Source organism: Carcharodon carcharias, assembly GCF_017639515.1.
Source record: "Carcharodon carcharias isolate sCarCar2 chromosome 31 unlocalized genomic scaffold, sCarCar2.pri SUPER_31_unloc_1, whole genome shotgun sequence".
Taxonomy (NCBI): Eukaryota; Metazoa; Chordata; class Chondrichthyes; order Lamniformes; family Lamnidae; genus Carcharodon; species Carcharodon carcharias.
The window spans coordinates 64,753-84,193 of NW_024470684.1; the positions used below are offsets into that span (position 1 = coordinate 64,753).

The 19,441-nt window shown below is 43.8% G+C and overlaps 1 pseudogene; it reads left to right on the top strand.

Annotated features, from left to right (window-relative positions):
- Positions 1–18,506, top strand: part of LOC121274136 — a 75,969-nt pseudogene extending 57,463 nt beyond the window's left edge.
- Positions 18,507–19,441: the final 935 nt, after the last annotated feature.

Consider the following 19,441-nt stretch of genomic DNA (forward strand, 5'->3'; position numbering starts at 1 on the left):
GTTTCTGCCTCTACCACCCTTTCAGGCAGAGTTCCAGATTCCCACCACCCTCTGGGTGGAAAAATTTTTCCTCACATCCCCTCTAAACCTCCTGCCCTTACCTTAAATCTATGCCCCCTGGATACTGATCCCTCCGCCAAGGGGAAAAGTTCTTTCCTGTCTACCCTATCTATACCCCTCATGGCTGTTTTTTACTTCGCCAGAGATTAATGCGGAGTTGGTACAAACTTTCACATCGCCCTTTACTGAAAGTCCTGAGTCAACTCTCACTGGACGATTAATTGACATCAAAGGGTGTAGCAGCAACAAGTGACCCTCCCAATCCTGCAGGAGAGCGAAAAACAGGCAGAATAAATAGAGGGGGGGAGGCTCATCACGGAGCCCCTGATTTAAGAGTATTCAATTTCATAATGGACAGGCACTGTGCCAGCTTCCTGCCGATGTGACACCACGTCATTTCTATAAGAATGTTGGTTCTAATGTGCAGTGGTTGCCTCACTCGACTGGTAGCCCAGAGGCCTGTAGCCAGGAAAAACAAATTCAAATCCCATCGTGCCAGTTTGAATTTGAATTCAGTTTTTTAAGAAAAAATGAATATAAAAATCTGGTCTCGGTAAAAATAACCACAAAGCTGTCAAATTTTCATCAATCACAGAAGGTTCACTAGCTTTTTTTCACAGGCGTGAACCTGCCGTAAACCAAACTGATTCAGCTTTGCCGAAAAACCCAAATCATTATGCCCCAAATCATTATGCCCAATGTCAACCATTCACCAAGTGACTTTGTCACTGGAATCTCGGTGCCTGCTTTGTACTCCATCCAGTTGATTGGTGATGTAATTAGACTCTCCATTCCGGGGTGTCTCTGGACACCGAGAGCCTGAAAACAGAGGAACTATGACAGGTCAGTTATAGTCGAATTTGAGATGAAATGAGGGTACCAGAGAAATAATGTATAGGTTCCAGTACACTAGACAAGCAGTAACAAACCAGTTGCAGCAGGAGAGCTGGGCATTTGCAGTTTGATCGAGGAGTGACAAACTCAACCAGCCACCGATTATTCACGTGATCCTGACAAGGGGCGAATACAATGGACACGCTGACAGCTCTGGGAAAGCTGGTCATGCAACACACACAGGCAATCCTTTTAAAGCGTGCTCCGATTAGATTCCTTACTGTTGGTTCTTCACAGCTGCAGGAGCCAGGCACAACGGCTGTTAGGCAGGCAGGAGAGATGAGCACACACCTGCTTTTGGGAGGGGTGACATCCTCAGGCAGACAGATGGAGAGAGCTGACCATCTTTTGGGAGCAGAATGAGACTGGAGCCCAATGATCCCCTTTTAATTGGGGTGGGGGGGAGGGGAGTGGGGAGAGAGTTGGACACAATGGAGCCTTAGAACAAACAGCCCATGGTAATTAAAAGTGATCTGAAAGCTGGTTTCCAGCACAGTTGCCCTGTGCCGCTATCTAAATCGCTTGATTCAAATTATTAGATAATTCTACTTTTAAGCAAATAAAATGACCAAGAGACATCAGCTATAGACTGCATATAACTCTCTTAACATTGTATTTCTTTTGAAATCTTTTACTGAATAACAAGATATTCCAAAAACAAATTTTTGGATAATCCAAAGTTCCAGTGCTCTCTTTGGACAGGATCAGTTCCCCTTTCTCTCTCTCTCTCTCTCTCTCCTCTCTCTCTCTCCTCTGACCAATGCACACTGCTTGCATCTCTGGGTTGCAGAGAGACTTGAGACAATTAAGTGTCTCCTCTCTCTCCCCCTCTGTACCTGTGACCTGTTCTAAAAACAGTTAATGTTTTTAGGTCAGTGACCTTTGGGTAATGGTCATTGACCCTGAAAAATGTTAACTCTGTTTTCTCTCCACAGATACTGGCCTGACCTGAGTATTCGTGGAGCATTTTTTTCTTTCTGTCCTCAGCAAAGAGGAGCCCCTTTGTCTGGGTCTAGCTTGGCAGGGGCCTTGGCAAAAGTGGGAGGGGTGGGCTGGATTGGTTGGGGTGAGGGTGAAGGATGACCTGTGGGAGCATGGGGCTTCTCCACTGGGGCACAGGGAACCTGAAAAGAGGCGGTTACCCCCCCCCCCCCCCGCCCCCCCCCCAATAGCAGCCTGTAAACTAAAGCTGTTGGGCTTCCCACAATGGTGTGAACCTTCAACTACCACCTGGCGCTGCCACCCCCTTCCTCCCCCACCCACCCCTACCCCACAGCCCCCTCCATCCCTGTGTTCTCGCAAGATGCATCACAGTTGGCAACAGCTCCCTTGAGTCAATAGCACTCACTCACTCCTATTGATACCATGGTTCTGAAGGGAGGGTGAAAAAAGATAATGAGCTGATTGGGGTGTAATTCTGTAAGTATATTTTATGCTCTGGGTGTTACAGTTGAAGTCATTAAAAGGACTGCAGTACAATTTGAAGGCAAATGTTTTTATTTCTCTGCTCTTTTCTCCAAAAGCTGTTTGAAGGTATGAAGGCTTTCCGAGGTGTAGACAACAAGATTCGCATGTTCCGACCTGATTTGAACATGAGCGGATGCATCGATCAGCACTCCGAGCCTGCCTGCCAGTATGTAGGACACAGGACATTTGACGTATTCTTATACCGATTGCATAAAGAATGAAAAGAAAGATGTGCCTTTACATGGTGCCTTAACATATCTCACAGGAACATCTCAAAGTACTCTCTCTCAATGCATGATTGAAGTGCAGTGACTGTTATGTAGCCAAATATGGCCACCATTTTGCACTATTCTGGTTCTACTCAGGACTTGAACACTAATGCTGTATTGAGGCAGTGCTATATTGTCAGAAATGTCCACCATTCAAATGCAATATTAAACTAAGGCCCCACTTGCCTGTTTGCAGATCAAGCCCATGGGTACAAAGAAAAAGCTCATTTACACTAAAATAACAATGTGTTTTAATCCTAATCTCAGAAAAGCCTATCAGCATGGTGCTCTAATATTCAACAGCATCCGTTCTCGTGGCTTATCTTTTTTCTGACTGCGGATTTGGTGCAGTAGCCTGCTGTTTGTACAAGTTTTCTAAATGATTATTTCTGTGCATGTTGCCCTTTTAGACTGTAGTGGTTCTGCATTCAGTTTCTGAGGAATGCTAACATTTGCTTATACTTCTAGGACTTTGACAAAGCAGAGCTGGTGGAGTGCATTCGGAAACTAATCGAAGTTGACAGAGAATGGGTTCCATATTCTGATGCAGCAAGTCTCTACATTCGGCCCCACCTTTATCGGAACAGAGGTATAAAATCCCTGTTCCCAGATTGTTCTGTTATGTCTAGAATATTGTTATGCAAGCTTGTTTAACAGATTCACCTGCCAGTGTTGTTTAATCATGCATACATTAATCATCCATACAGAAACAAGCTACTGGCAGCATTCCGCAGGGATTGTTCCCTCCAGGACACCCTGGTCCTCTCCTCCATCACCCCCTACACCTCAACCCCCTCCCAAGACACCTTCCCATGCAGCCGCAGAAGGTACAACACCTGCCCCTTTACTTCCCCTCTCCTCACCGTCCAAGGGCCCAAACAGTCCTTTCAAGTGAAGCAGGATTTCACTTGCACTTCCCTCAATTTAGTCTACTGCATTCGCTGTTCCCAGTGCGATCTCCTCTACGTTGGAGAGACCAAACACAGACTGGGTGACTGCTTTGTGGAATATCTTCGGTCTGTCCATAAGTATGACCCAGACCTCCCTGTCGCTTGCCATTTTCAACACACCACCCTGCTCTCATGCCCACATGTCGTCCTTGGCCTGCTACGATGTTCCAGTGAAGCTCAACGCAAACTGGAGGAACATCTTCCGACTAGGCACTTTACAGCCTTCGGACCTGAATATTGAGCTCAACAACTTGAAATCATGAACACTCTCCTCCGTCCCCACCCCCTTTCCGATCCCCTTTTTTCCAATAATTTATATAGATTTTTCTTTTCCCACCTATTTCCATTATTTTTAAATGTATTACCATCCATTGTTTTATCTTTACCTTTTAGCTTATTTCGATCCCTTCCTTCCACCCCACCCCCACTAGGGCTATCTGTCACTTGCTTGTCCTGCTTTCTACCCTTAATGTCATCATTAGCACATTCCTCAGCTAATATCACCACCGTCAACACCCCTTTTGTCCTTTTTGTCTATGACATCCTTGGTAATCTCTTTGCCTCCACCTAATCACTGGCCCTCTTTTCAGCTCTCTCTGTCCCACCCCCCTTCAACCAGCTTATCTTCCACCTCATTTCTATTTTTCTAGTTTTGATAAGTCATTCGGACTCTAAACGTTAACTGTATTCCTCTCCGCAGATGTTGTCAAACCTGCTGAGTTTTTCCAGGTATCTTTGTTTTTGTTACTGGCAACTGATCATTGTTTGGGTATCGGTGTCACAAGATCTTCCTCCAGTGGGCTAGAATCTCAAATTTCAGAATAGCTGGGGTGATTTGTTCTTGTGAAGGCAGCACTGTCACAATAGCTACCAGCTTTAATCGTCTTTCTCTCTCCATTGTACCCTGAATAATTTACTCCTCATTTCTCCCCACCATTTAAAGGATTCCTTAAAACTGATCTTTTTGAGCAGGCTTTCAGTGCATTGCCCAAATTCTCCTAATCTCACTCTCTGCTTTCAATGTGAAGCATCTAGAGATATTTATTGGGTAAATGCACTTTACAAATCCAAACTACTGCTTGTCCAGTTCCCTCTTAATTGTTTTAATGATTCAACCTCAGCAACTGGCTGTGGTATACATTCCTTGTGTGAAAATAATTTCCTCTGACCTTATCCTTTGTGCATTTAGTACTAACAAGTGAGTGAATCAGTCTTGTCACTGATTCACTCACCAGTGCTATATGTGATCACATGCCATGTATTTCTCAAATTCTTAATCTTCTGTGCTACACAAATAATCAGCTCATTTTTGAAGTCCCTGCCATAATTCTCATCTCTAATATTGTGCTCATGCATCTGATCAGCAAGATGTTTTGCTCTCCATTAAACATTTGAAAAGCTGCAGGGAGTGGAGAACAGTTTCACATTACCACATATTTTTTCCCAGCCTTCCCTTGGGGTGTCCTCGAGCTGACCATGCCCTACTCTTTGTTATCATTGGGCCTGTTGGACCCTACTTTGCCACAGGAAGTTTCAACCCTGTCTCATTGCTTGCTGATCCCAAGTTTGTACGTGCTTGGAAAGGTGGCGTGGGTGACTGCAAAATGGGAGGGTAAGTGATATTAAAAATGTAAAAATTACATTTGAATGTTTACTTCAATGTTTCTGAAGGCATGATGGAGAGAACTCCATGAAGTTACATGGTCTAGCAGATAAGGTGCCACTCTTGTGGTCTGGGCCTTACAGTCCAACAGCTCCCACAAATGATTCCCTGTCTATGGTAAAAGGGCTCCCATTGCTGATTTATAATCCAGTTATCACTGGATGGTGCAATATGTGGCATCAGGTGAGCATTGAATTTGGTTTAAAACATTTCCTTAAATAACCTGCCAGCACTTGCTCTCTAGGCATACATTTGGAGAATGGCCATTTGAGATCAGTGTCAATGGGATCATAGCTTAAGACATATTGGCATCAACAGGAGAGGAGTTTCTTAGAGCTAACTTTAATTGTGAAATCCAGTTACCAACCCAATAACTAAATTTTATAATCCTGATTTACAAACCTGACCCATCAAATGTTTTATTTCAGTACAACCAGTTATCTACAGCCTATCTACAGTTTCAGGGTGAAAGATTTTTCTTGGGGCTAGATTCCACCTGTAGTAAGGATATATGTGAAAATAGTCAGTGCAGGAAGTATCACAGAACATTTATAAAATTACAATACAATCAAGCAGTCAACATGTTTTTATGAAAGGAAAATCATATTTATATAGTGAGTTCTTTGAGGATGTAAAAAATGGGATCAATAAAGAGGAAACAATAGAAGTAGTGCATTTGGATTACCAAAAGGCATACAAGAAAATAGGAGCAGGAGTAGACCATTCGGTTTGTTGAGCCTGCTCTGCCATTCAGTGTGATCCTGGTTGATCTTGGGCTTCAACTCCATTTTCCTGCCCACAACCCATATTTCTTAATTTCCTGAGAGTCAAAAAATCTGTCTATCCCAGCCTTAAATGCATTCAGCAATGGAGCATCCACAACCCTCTGGGGTGGAGAGTTCCAAAGATTCGCAGAACATTGGATGAAGAAATTTCTCCTCATCTCAGTCCTAAATGATTTGCCCTTATCCTGAGACTGCCCCTGTGTTTTAGATTCCCTGACCAGGTAAAACAATCTCTCAGCATCTACCCTATCAAACCCCTTTGGGATCTTGTAGGTTTCAATGAGATCGATTTGGTGCCACATAAAAGGTTACTACACCAGATAAGAGCTCATGCTCTTGGGGGTAATATATTAGCATGGATAGAGAATTGGCTAACTGACAGTCAGGATAAAATGGGTCCTTTTTTTTTGTGGATGAGATGTAACTAGTGGAGTGCCACTGGGATCAGTGCTGGGGCCTCAGCTATTTACAATCTATATTAATGACTTGGATGAAGGGACAGCCTGTATTGTAGCCAAATTTGCTGCTGATACAAACTTTGGTAGAAAAGCAAATTGTGAAAAGTACACAAAAAAGAATCTGCAAAGGAATTAAGATATGTTTTTGTTCATTCATTCATGGGATATGGGCTTTGCTGCATTTATTGCCCATCCCTAGTTGCCTTTGAGAAGGTGGTGGTGAGCTGTCGTCCATGTGGTGTAGGTACACCCCACAGTGCTGTTAGGAAGGGAGTTCCAGGATTTTTGACCAGTGACATTGAAGGAACTGTGATATATTTCCAAATCAGGATGGTGAGTGGTTTGAGGGAACTTCAGGTGGTGGTGTTCCCATCTACCTGTTGCCTTGCCCTTCTAGTTGGGGGAGCGCGATAGCGTAGTGGTATTGTCACTGGACTAGTAATCCAGAGGACCCAGGGTAATGCTCTGGGGACCTGGGTTTGAATCCTGCACAGCAGATGGTGGAAATTTGAATTGAATAAAAATCTGGAATTAAAAGTCTGATGATGACCATGAACCATTGCTGATTGTTGTAAAAAAAAAAAAAACCATCTGGTTCACTAATGCCCTTAGGGGAAGGAAACCTGTTGTCCTTACCTGGTCTGGCCTACATGTGATTCCAAACCCACAGCAATGTGGTTGACTCTGAAATGGCCATGCAGGCCACTCAGTTGTAACAAACCACTACAAAGTCACGAAAAGGAATGGAATCGGATGTATCACCCAGCATGACCCTAGACACTGGAAACAACAAAGACAATCTAAGCCCCTGTTCGACCATGCAAATTCCTCCTTACTAACATCTGGGGGCTAGTGCAAAATTGGGCAGTGGGGTGTCTCAGACTAGTCAAGCAACAGCCTGACATAGTCATCGTCACGGAATCCTACCTTTACAGATAATGTCCCAGACTCCCTCCATCACCAACCCTGGTTATGTCCTGTCCCACCGGCAGGACAGGCCCAGCAGAGGTGGTGGCCACAGTGGTATACAGTCGGGAGGGAGTTGCCCTGGGAGTCCTTAACATCGACTCTGGACCCCATGAAGTCTCATGGCATCAGGTCTAACATGGGCAGGGAAATCTCCTGGTTACCATGTACCCGCCTCCCCTCAGCTGATGAATCAGTGCTCCTCCATGTTGATCACCACTTAGAGGAAGCACTGAGGGTGGCAAGGGTGCAGATGCACTCTGGGTGGGGGACTTCAGTGTCCATCACCAAGAGTGGCTCGGTAGCACCACTACTGACCGAGCTGGCTGAGTCCTAAAGGACATAGCTTGCTAGACTGGGTCTGTGGCAGGTGGTGAGGCAAACAAAACGAGAGGAAAAACATACTTGACCTCATTCTCATCAACCTGCCTGCCACAGATTGATCTGTCCATGTTAGTATCAGTAATTCAGGGCTACAGGTTGACACTTCAATTTTAGGTATGCCTGGTGTTGCTTCTGGTCTGCCCTCCTGCACTTCTTAGAGCCAGGGTTAATCCTCAGGCTTGATGGTAATGGTAGACGGGGGGATGTGCTGGGCCATAAGGTTACAGATTGTGTTCAAGTACAATTCTGCTGCTGATGGCCCACAGTACCTCATGGATGCCCAGTCTTGAGTTGCTAGATGTGTTCGAAATCTATGCCATTTAGCACGGTGGTAGTGCCAAACAACACAATGGGAGGGTATCCTTAATGTGAAGGCGGGACTTCGTTTCCACAACCACTGTGGTGGTCACTCCAACCGACACTGTCATGGAGAAATGCATCTGCCATGAGGTCAAGTATGTTTTTCCCTCTTTTTGGTTCCCTCACGACCTGCCCCAGACCCAGTCTAGCAGCTATGTCCTTTAGGACTCGGCCAGCTCAGTCAGTAGTGGTGCTACTGAGCCACTCTTGCTGATGGACATTGAAGTTCCCCCACCTGAAATACAACCTGTGCCCTTGCCAACCTCAGGGCTTCTTCCAATTAGTGTTCAACATGAAGGAGCACTGATTCATCAGCTGAGGGAGGGTGGTACATGGTAATCAACAGGACGTTTCCTTGTCCATGTTAATTGAGTGGGCAAAAATTTGGCAGTTGGAGTATAATGTGGGAAAATGAGAGGTTGTCTACTTTGGGAAGAACTGAAAAACAGAATATAATTTAATTGGAGTGAGACTGCAGAATGTTGCAGTACAGAGGGATCTAGATGTCCCTTGTACATGAATCTCTCAGCCTGCAGGTACCAGCAAGAAATTATGAGGCAAATGGAGTGTTGCCCTTTATTGCAAGGGATGGAGTAGAAAAATTGGGAAGTCTTGAACATCTGTACAGGGCACCAGTGAGACCACATCTAACGTACTGTGTATTGTTTGTCTTCCTTATTTAAGGAGTGATATTGAAGGCAGTTCAGAGAATTTCACTAGGTTGATTCCTGGGATAAAGAGATTGTCTTATGAGAAAAGGTTTGAGCAGGTTGGACTTCCGCTCATTGGACTTTAGAAGAATGAGAGGTGATCTTATAGAAACATAAAAGGTCCTGAGAGGACTTGACAAGGTCAATGCTGAGAGGATGTTTCCCTCAAGGGGGAGTCTACAACTAGGGATATAGTTTCAAAATAATGAGTCTCCATTTAAAATAGGGATCGGAAGAAAGTTCTTCCCTCAAAAGGTCATTAATCCTTGGAATCCTCTTCCCCAGACAGCAGTGGAGGCTGGTCCATTGACTAATTCTAGCCTGAGTTGGACAGATTTTGATGGATAAGGGGTTATGGAGTCAGGCAGGAAAATGATGGTTAGGCCTCAATCAGATCTCCCATGATTTTATTGAATGGTGGATGGGCTCAAGGAGCCAATTGCCTACTCCTCGTATTTATGTTCAGGAATAAATGCTTAATCTTAACTGTTAATGTGATAAAGTTTCAAATTATTCTGATTTCTAAGACTGCTGTATAAAGTCCCGTTGATGCTGCTTGTGGTATGATATTTTAAGGTAGATGAAACAATCAAATCTATTTCCAATCACAATTGTTTGCATTTATGCTCTTAACGTTGTGAATAATTTCCTCACCTGAAGGTGTAACATCTAATAGAATCCTTTTCTCATTTCTCGCTACCTAGAAATTATGGTCCTACAGTCTATGTTCAGAATGAGGCTCAGAAACAAGGCTGCCAGCAGGTTCTATGGCTCTATGGCGATGAGCATGAGATCACAGAAGTAGGAACCATGAACATCTTCGTTTATTGGAAGAATGAGCAAGGTGGTACGTGACCTGGCAACTCCAGCTCCACCCAACCTGGCTTTTACATGTTTAAAATGTGTTATGTCCTATTCTACCAACACCACAACATTTGTTTTAAATTTTCAGACTCCTGAAAGGCCAAGCTTGGTATTACCTAATGACGACAGTTTCTGATTCTCTTCATCTTTGTCTTTTTCCAGCTTTTTAGCTGTCCTGCACCATTGGCCTTGGCTTTTCACCTGTGCTGCTCAATAATAAACAACAGGTTACAGATTTTAACTGAGCCAATGAAAGCTCCCTAGTTTCAAATCCCCAGTTAAGATGATGGTGAAAGAACCCTAGCCACGAATAGTTGCTGTTGAACTGATTTTGGTCAGTATTTAGGTTTTGTTGCTTGTTAAAGAATCCTACATTCTTTTCTTCAGAGGTGGAATTGCTCACTCCTCCACTGGATGGTACAATCCTTCCAGGAGTCACGAGGCAGAGCTTGTGGACCTGGCTCAACAGTGGGTATGTTTGCATTGTGGTAACCAATCTTTATTTGATGTGTGTTTACTGGGAATATATGATATACTTTGGCAGAGGACTGTGGAGTAGTGGTAATGTCACTGGACCGGTAATCCTGGCTATAACACACATTGCTGGAAAAACTCAGGACTGGCAGCATCTGTGGAGAGGGAAAGAGTTAACATTTTCATTCTAATGACTTTTCACAACTGGAGGAAGTTCTCGCCAAAGATGTTGCCAGATCTAAGTGTTTGCAGCAATTTGTTTTTATTTCAGATCTCCCAGCATCCAGGGTATTTTGGTTTTATTTATGGTAATCCCGGCTAATGCTTTGGGTACACTTGTTCAAGTCTCATCATGGAAGCTGGTGGGACTTTAATTCAATTAATAAATCTGGAATTGAAAGCTGGTCTGTATGGTGGCATGAAACCATCATTGTCTTAAACCCATCTGATTCATAAAGGTCTTTTTTTAAGGATGGAAATCTGCCATCCTTACCTGGTCTGGCTTACAAGTGACTCCAGACCCACAGCGATGTGGTTGACTCTTAATTGCCCTCTGAAATGGCCTAGCAAGCCACTCAGTTCAAGGACAGTTAGGGATGTATAACAAATGCTGGGCTTGCTAGCAATGCCTATACCCCTTGAAAGAATGAAAAAAATACCAATCACCCATTTACAGATCATTTGGGATTCTGTCAATGATTTTATTTATCATTTTCCCCATTTATTCTGTCATGTCCTTCTAGATGTGCCTATCTGTCACCTACTGCCTGCTACAAGGGCAGGTCAGAAGCTGGGAATTCTGCCAGAGTAATTCACCTCCTGACTCCCCAAAGTCTCCACCATCTACATGGCACAAGTCTGGAGTGTGATGGAATACTCTCTCCAGTTGCTTGGATGAGTGCAGCCCCAACACATTTGAAGCTTGACACCATCCAGGATAAAGCTTGCTTGATTGGCACCCCATCTACCACCTACAACATCCACTCCCTCCAACACAGTGGCAGCAGTGTGTACCATCTACAAGATGTACTGCAGCAATTCACTAAGATTCCTTTGGCTGCACCTTCCAAACCCATGATCTCTACCAATTGGAAGACGAGCAGCAGATAGATGGCAACACCACCACCAGCAAGTTCCCCTCCAAGCCACACACCATCTTGACTTGGAAATATATCGCTGTTCTTTGCTGTCGCTGGGTCAAAATCATGGAACTTCCTTCCTAACCGCTGTGGGTGTAACTACACCACATGGACTGCAGCAGTTCAAGAAGACAGCTCACAACCACCTTCTCAAGGGCAACTAGAGATGGGCCATAAATGCTGACCTAGCCAGTGACAGCCACATCCCATGAATGCCTTTTTTAAAAAAGGCAGCAGTTGAATAGAGTTCCCAGCTGCTGCCAGCTAGTTTCAAAATGTCAATAGGATTATCTACACCACTGGATTCTTAGTAGGAATAAAGTAGCAATGATTCTGAGCAGTGTTTCAGATCTGTCTTGGGTTCTGCGTCACAAGCCACCCTTTGAAGTGGACCTTGTATCCTCTACGAACTGCCCAATATCTTGCTAAACAATAGCTTGACCCTGGGCATTAACAGTAAGACCACTGTAACACCATGATCTTCATGTCTGTTTCTCCTCCCTTTGGAAGGCAAACTGAAAAACATTTTAGTGAGGTGTGGTCAATTGTAAATCAACAAACTGATTTATTTTGTGATTTATATGAGTAAAGAGTATATAGTTTCACAGAAAGCTTGACTACTTGCCAAAATAACTAACTTTACAGGCTGTTGCACTAACTGGCACTGACTTGCTAAACAAGGTGCTTTGCCTCATCATTGTTCCAAATTCAAACCTACCGCACTTTTTCTTGCTGAGAGGAAGCCAAAATCCTAACAATTTTTGTCCCTCCCTCAGCTCCCTGCTGATAAACTATTAATTATGTTTTTGAAGTGTAATTTAAAATAAGGATACTTCACATTTTGATCAAGAAACAAATTGGTACTTTTATCATTTGGGGATGTTGTTGGCAAGTTCAGTTGTTGCGTATCCCTGGCTGGCCTGACAAAGTAGTGATGGGTCTTCATGAACTGCAGTGATCATTCAGTGATGTTAGGTAGGGAATTGCAAGATGTTCATTATGTTGATGAAGGAACAATTAATGCAGGTTAATGAGAAGTCATGGACTAGACTGTGGGTCCAGCACTATTGAACTTTTGTTTATTTTCAGGGTGAATTTAAAGTTTCAGAGCGAGGGATGGCAATGTCTGAGCTGATCAAAGGACTACAAGAGAATCGAGTGAAAGAAGTTTTTGGCTCTGGTACAGCCTGTGTCATCTGTCCAGTTAGTCGGATCTTGTACCAGGGTCAGGTGTGTCCCTTTTTTTTAAAACATCTTTTAATTTATGGAAATTTTTGCAGACCTGATGAACAAAGTGTAACAAGCAGAAAAAGAAATGAAAAAAGCCAAACAAGCAATTCATGAAGCAACGAACACAATCTATCATTCAGCTTGGAGGGACTCCAGAATCAAAGGATAATAATTCTGACATCTCCATTGCTCCAGGGCATTCCAGATATCTAAAAATAAACAATTCTGGCCCTAAACTAGATTTCAGCATGTGCAAATTTAAACCCATTGGATTTGCAACAAGAGCTCTACTTTGTTTTAATGGGGAGACAAATCCCAGCATTTTTTGGTTCCCATAATGCATTTACATGCACCCCGTTTCTCATAAAGCACTGTTTACACACATATAAAGGCCATGTCACTTTTAAATCACATTACATTTTTATAGGTGGGGTGTGTACCCTCATTTTCCTCTAAATTTCTCCCCTCCTCTCTGAGAGCATTGACTCCTTGCTGAGGTGTCGTTCCATAGTCTAGAAGCCCTTAAGCATATTATCCAAAGGCCAATCCTCAAGTGCAAGCCAAGTGAGTTTAAGCAGAATTGTGAATTGTAAATGCCATTTACAACCAATTAAGATTCTCTGTTTGAAATGTAAGCAGGCACGCTGCCCATGAAGGCATTGTATATTGTTCCCCTCACTGTCCACTGAGACTAACTATAACGCCCCAGTGCTAGCCCAGCAGAGGTCAGATATGAACGTAGACTGAGTTGGGCTCTGGCATCTTCTGGTGTTTGCAAATCAACTGAGCATTTGCTTTACCCATTGAAGCAGCCTCAGAGTTCCAACACTTCCCTGTCTCAGGGCTGGGAAAATTCAGCCCACTATGATGGTAGGTAGGGAGAAGGAGGAGCCACATCAGGATGGCGTCTGCTGCATTCCTGCCACTGGGCAAGTTTTCCATGGGCATGGAATGGATGTCTGTACCATGGACACAGGCATCCAATTAAACTCTTTCAGACCCAATTAGGCCTTTTTTTTTGTGGGTGTGCCAGCATTTCTGTGGCAGTGGAGTGCTGTCTCTCTCCCCCCCCCCCCCCAATCACACATGGAGTTTGCCATTCCTGTGGAGGCAGTCTGCCCCACCAGCAGAGCCAGAGACTCCATGCTCCAAAGAGGGGCCTGCCAGAAGGAAGGTTGTACATACAGCCCAAAGTATGGACCTGAGGGGTTTCGCCTCCACTTTGAGGGTCGCAGGATCATACAATTTAGGACACAAGGAGGCCATTTGGCCCATCATGTCTTCAGCCCTAATAACTTTAACTTTAAATATGTGCCTCCATGTTAAGGCCCTCTGGCTCAGCAGCATCATGAACCCACCCATTATTCTTAATGTGGGGTCAGTAGCATAGTGGTAATGTTACTGGACTAGTAATCCAGAGCCTGGACAAATGCTTTGGGGGCAGGAGTTCAAATCCCAGCACAGCAGCAGACACATGGGAACACCACCTGGAAATTCCCTCCAAGCCACTCACCATCCTGACTTGGAAATATATCGCCGTTCCTTCACTGTTGCTGGGTCAAATCCTGGAACTCCCTCCCTAACAGCACTGTGGGTGTACCTACACCACATGGACTGCAGCAGTTCAAGAAGGCAGCTCACCACACCTTCTCAAGGGCAGCCAGGATGCTGGCCAGCCAATGAAGCCCACATCCTGTGAACAAATTTGTAAGAAAAAAAAGTGCTGGAAAAAAGTGTAAACTGTCTTTCTCTCACGGATGCTGTCAGACCCGCCTGAGTGTTTCCGGCACTTTTTCTTTGTTTCAGATTTGCAGCATCCTCAGTATTTTGCCTTTATATTTGGAGAAAAAAAGAAAACTGAACATCATATGCTAAATGTCAAAGACTCTCATAATGGAACAAGTTTAAAACGTCATCATGCTAGCAGCAACTTTATTTTTAATGTATGTTAATGATGGAGTTCTGTCGATAAAGCAATTCTTTAAATTTTTTTCTCTTTCTTTAGAACTATCACATTCCCACCATGGAGAATGGCCCAGAGCTAGCTAAACGTTTCCTGAAGGAACTAACAGATATTCAGGTAGAAGTTCAGCATATTACACTAAAACTTTGTAAAATATCTAACTGACTCCCAGATAAAGGTGATAACTGCATATAACTTTGTATAGAGTTTCATACAAACGAGGAGCAGGATTAGGCCATTTAGCCCCTCAAATCTGCTCACCATTTAATAAGATCATGGTTGATCTTGATCTTTGACAGTACCTGAAATCTGCATCCTGCCTACCTATCACCCCCTTACCAAGAACCTATCTACCCCGCCTTAAAAATATTCAAAGACTCTGCTTCCACACCTTTTCAGGAAGAGAGTTCCAAAGGCTCATGACCCTCAGAAAAAAATTTCACCTCATCTGTTTTAAATGGGCAACCCCTTATTTTTAAAACAGTGACTCCTAGTTCTAGAGGAAACATCCTCTCCACATCACCCTGATCAAGATCCTCAGGATCTGATGTTTCAATCAGGTCATCTCTTACACTTCTAAACTCCAGTGGATACAAGCCTAACCTGTCCAGCCTTTCCTCAAAGACAATCCCCCCCCAATTCCTGGTATTAGTCTGATCAACCTTTTCTGAATTGCTTCTAACCACATTTACATCCCTTAAATAAGGAGACCAATACTGTACATAGTACTCCAGATGTGGTCTCACTTGTGCTCTGTATAACTGAAGCAGAACCTCCCTGCTTTTGTAATTAATTCCCCTCGCAATAAATGATCACATTTAATTAGCTTTCCTGGAGATAGAGCAAATCTGGGACAATATCTTCTCTCTCTCTCTCTCTCTCTCTCTCTCTCTCTTCTTCTTTTCCCCTCCCCCACCCAACCACCCAGTGCTGTTTTAAGGAAAGTGCAAATCTGGGACAATTCTACACCCCCCGCCCCCATAGTGCTGTTTAAGGAGAAGAGACTAAGTGTGGTAGCAGGTGAGTTTTCAGGCCGGCCATGACGGTGGTGGGCTTTCCTGCCATAAACATTCAAACCTGCCACATTATGCATGCATTCCTGGGAAACATGCCCATTTCCATGGTGGGTGGGCTGTCATTCACCCTGCCAGCCACCCTCACCCCCTGCCTCTTCAATCATGCCAGGCACCACATTTTAAGTACAGTGCTCAGGACTGCAGCAAAGAAAACATAGCCTCAAAACGCAAGCAGACTGCGCCCTCGAGTGCCTTTTAGACACTCCCGGCCACAGAGGGACAGTAACATTACCACTCCGGCTTGGTAGGTGATGGCAGTGGTGCATCAGTGCCAGTGCTGCACAGAAGAGGCTGGCCATCCAATGCAGATAGAGGAATGATTTCATCTGTGCAGCCAGGGTTATGGCAACCATCTTATCACTCTAAAGTCACACACTCGAGGCCATCACATATTCACATGGCATCTCACTTGCTGCCAGTTTCAAGGGACATCACATACCCTCATATCTCCATCTGGCCTCATCTCTCCAGAAACTGCTTCCCTCAGCCCTCCTCATCTTGAGGCCATTTGCACAGATTGACATGTGTCCCCACACACACCCTGGGATACCACCTCCCCCACTTCCCGTACAGCCCTGTCCTTCAGCCTCTTCCTTGCCTGAGGCCACTACTCCACCTTCCCCAAGCAAGCCCTAGCCTGTAGCCGTTTGAAAATCCACCCAGATATGGCTGACCTAGTAGGTAAAGACCTACCTGTGAGCTCCCCATGAAAGTGATGTGATGCTGTCTGTGAAGCCTGGCGCTGATGGACTTTAGTGTTAACCAAAGCAAGGTAGGCAAACAAACTTGGAAGTCCGTGTGAAGTGCAGCTCGCCGGGTGCATGCTTATACGTACTGTTGTGAAACACGTCGGCGTGTTTTCCTATGACATGGGCGGACAATCTAGCCGGGGGGGGGGGCAGGTGGAGATGAATCCTGCAGGCTGGCCTTGTAATGATGTAATGCTAATGCTGGCAGTGAGGTTCCCGATGTGGCCTGTTATCAGCAGGTTAAGCGGACGATCGCAAACTGTTTTCACGCCAGTGTGAAACCGATCATGCCATATTGTCTGCTCACTCCACCGAACATGCTGGTGGGCTCGGAAAATCCTGGTCTATGCCTTTATAAAGCATTCCTTCTAAAATGGAGGAAACGATCAGCCAATGTATGTATTGGGTGTATTCCTCCTTCCTCAATGCTAAAAATATTATCTTCAGCCCAGAGATCAGCCAGCTCTGTGATGCCGCTGCCCGTAAGGTGCTCTAGAATGGCTGCATGGGTCACAACAAGAGTTGACCTTTTATCTGTCTGGAAGCTGACCCTGAGACTTATTACAGGAAACTAAATTACCATCTGGAAGTGCAGAGCAAAAGACTAGCATTTTTATAAAAAATACTAATTTTTAAAATATCATTCTTGGGATATCGGTGTTGCTGGCAAGGCTGGTGTTTATTGTCCATCCCCTGAACTTTGACAGTTTGAAACCATGATTTCAAGTTGAATTACTTCTGACGCAATAGGGTTAACCATATGTGAAACTGAAGTCACCTTGGCCCAGAACTGCGGACTTCCTTCCCAAAAGGACAGTCGTCAATTATTATTCTTTTACTAGAATTCCATAATTCACATTTCTAAAGTTACATTTTGAATATAGAATCACGGGTACCTGAATGGGATATACTCTAGCGTTTACCTTCCCTCTAAAGGGAACTATGGATTAAAGTTTTCTCTTAGACTTAGACTCCAGTACGTTTTCTCTCTTCTCTAATCCTATCAAGTAGCTGAGGATCATTCCAAATGGCAGGTGCTCCATGGGATATTTTAGTTTAAAGATGTGCAAGGCAGACACTGGTGGACTGGGGAGAAAAATCAGTTCTAGAACCTTGGATTACTTTATCAGGAGGCACACAGCACTGATGTTAAAAGGTGGTGCCATTGACTGAGAGATTTACCTTGCAGAGTAATCACTCAATCCTCTGGCAAACTAGGGTGGGGGTATGGGGAAAAAGTGAGGATGACAGCTCTGGGATTAACAATTGGAGATGCTAACACCTTTGGAATTTTGTACAGTGGGAAAGTATGTATTCTATTGAGCAATTTTTCTTAGTGCCTTAGGGAGAGAGGAAACTGAGTTCTGCTGGTTTTACTGTTAAGCAGGTGCTAACTGCCCAGTTGGCACTGTGCCCAAGCGGGCATTCTTCACACATGAGCCTGGTGTTTGTGAGCTGTTCAACAGTGGAAGGAAACCCAAGCTAACTTGATTCTGTCCTTGTCTGACAGTGCCATATGTTTTTCAGCAAAAGTGACTAATGTTCAGGGATGGAAACCCTGGCTGATTTTTCTCCTCACTTTCTTACTCCAGGAGTCCCCAGGCCAATTGTAACACTTCAGCTGTTGCCCTGGCATAGACCAGGGAATCTGGTTTGTCTGGCACAAATAAATGTTGGATGTGGTATTTAGTCACTCTCCTGGAAAGTGAGAAAGATATCAAATCCACTGCAATCCTTTACCTGAATCTAGTGTGCGATTCTCTGCTGTCAGCATATAACTAAGGTGTGTTATGGGGAGGGAGAATTGATCAATATAGTATGATTAAAAATATAATTGTATTCTAATTTCAGTATGGCCGGACTTCGAGCAACTGGACTCACCTGGTCATCTAAGCACTAGAGATCTGTTTCCCATTCCTCTCAGTCCTGAGTCAGATGCCATCTCTGTGTCACTTTGTGTTAGAATACGTGGTATCCTTTGTGTTCCTCAAGGAAATATCTGACATATTACTCAATTATAGATTTAGTCAAAAATTTGGATTCAATGGTGCTATCTTTTTAGATTTATTATTCTGACTAAATATATATTACTAATTGCTTCTCAACTATGTTTCTGTTCTTTATGGAATTTTGGAAATTAAATTCTAATTGATGTCAGTGACTAGCCAAAGGTAGTGCTACCAAAGTGCTTGGAGTTACTGACCTTGGTAAAATGAGAAACTCTTCACTCCAGACGTTAAAGAAATCATTCATGCTGGAAGAACTGAGAATGTTTGTCCCTTTTGCACCCTTACCTCCTGTCTGTTAGTTATAATAATCATCACTTAAAGCAGAAATGTGAAGAAGTTACAGCACATCTGTCAGTGCCTGGAACAGGAATGTCAGTTTAACATTTTGGATCTACACTGTTACACCTGACCTCAGAACACTAAGTTAACAAGGCCTTTTTGTTTCAGATATAGATTAATCTGCTGTGCAGTTTGTATTTTTAGACCATAATTCAGTTTCTCATTCTTATTCCTATAGATATCAGCTGCAGGATTCTGAGTCTCATGGTTTTGCTGGGATAAGTACCAAGAGTTGAGCAGGCTCACTGACTGTAGGCTGCTGAGTCTCCTCCACTGGGTCAGGCTGTCTCTGAATGCAGCCTTCTGCTGTCTCTAGAGAATAGGAACATCTTTGCCATCACATTATACTGAAATTGTTCTTTCTATCAGCATGTTCTCTCTGCTTCTACACATAAAGGCTGCTAGGATGGTGCTAAGTTGTTGGTGGTTGCACTGACCAGTACAAAACATTGTGCATGTAACATTTTTAATGTAAATAATTCAATATTCAACAGCTCCTTAAATTTGACTTTTTCTGTATTGCTGTGTTCCTTACTAAATCAGGAACATATTTGCATTTCTCTGCTTGTGCCTCACTGAAAGACCCTGAAATACACAGAAACATGGATATTACCATCTGCATTTTTTTCCCC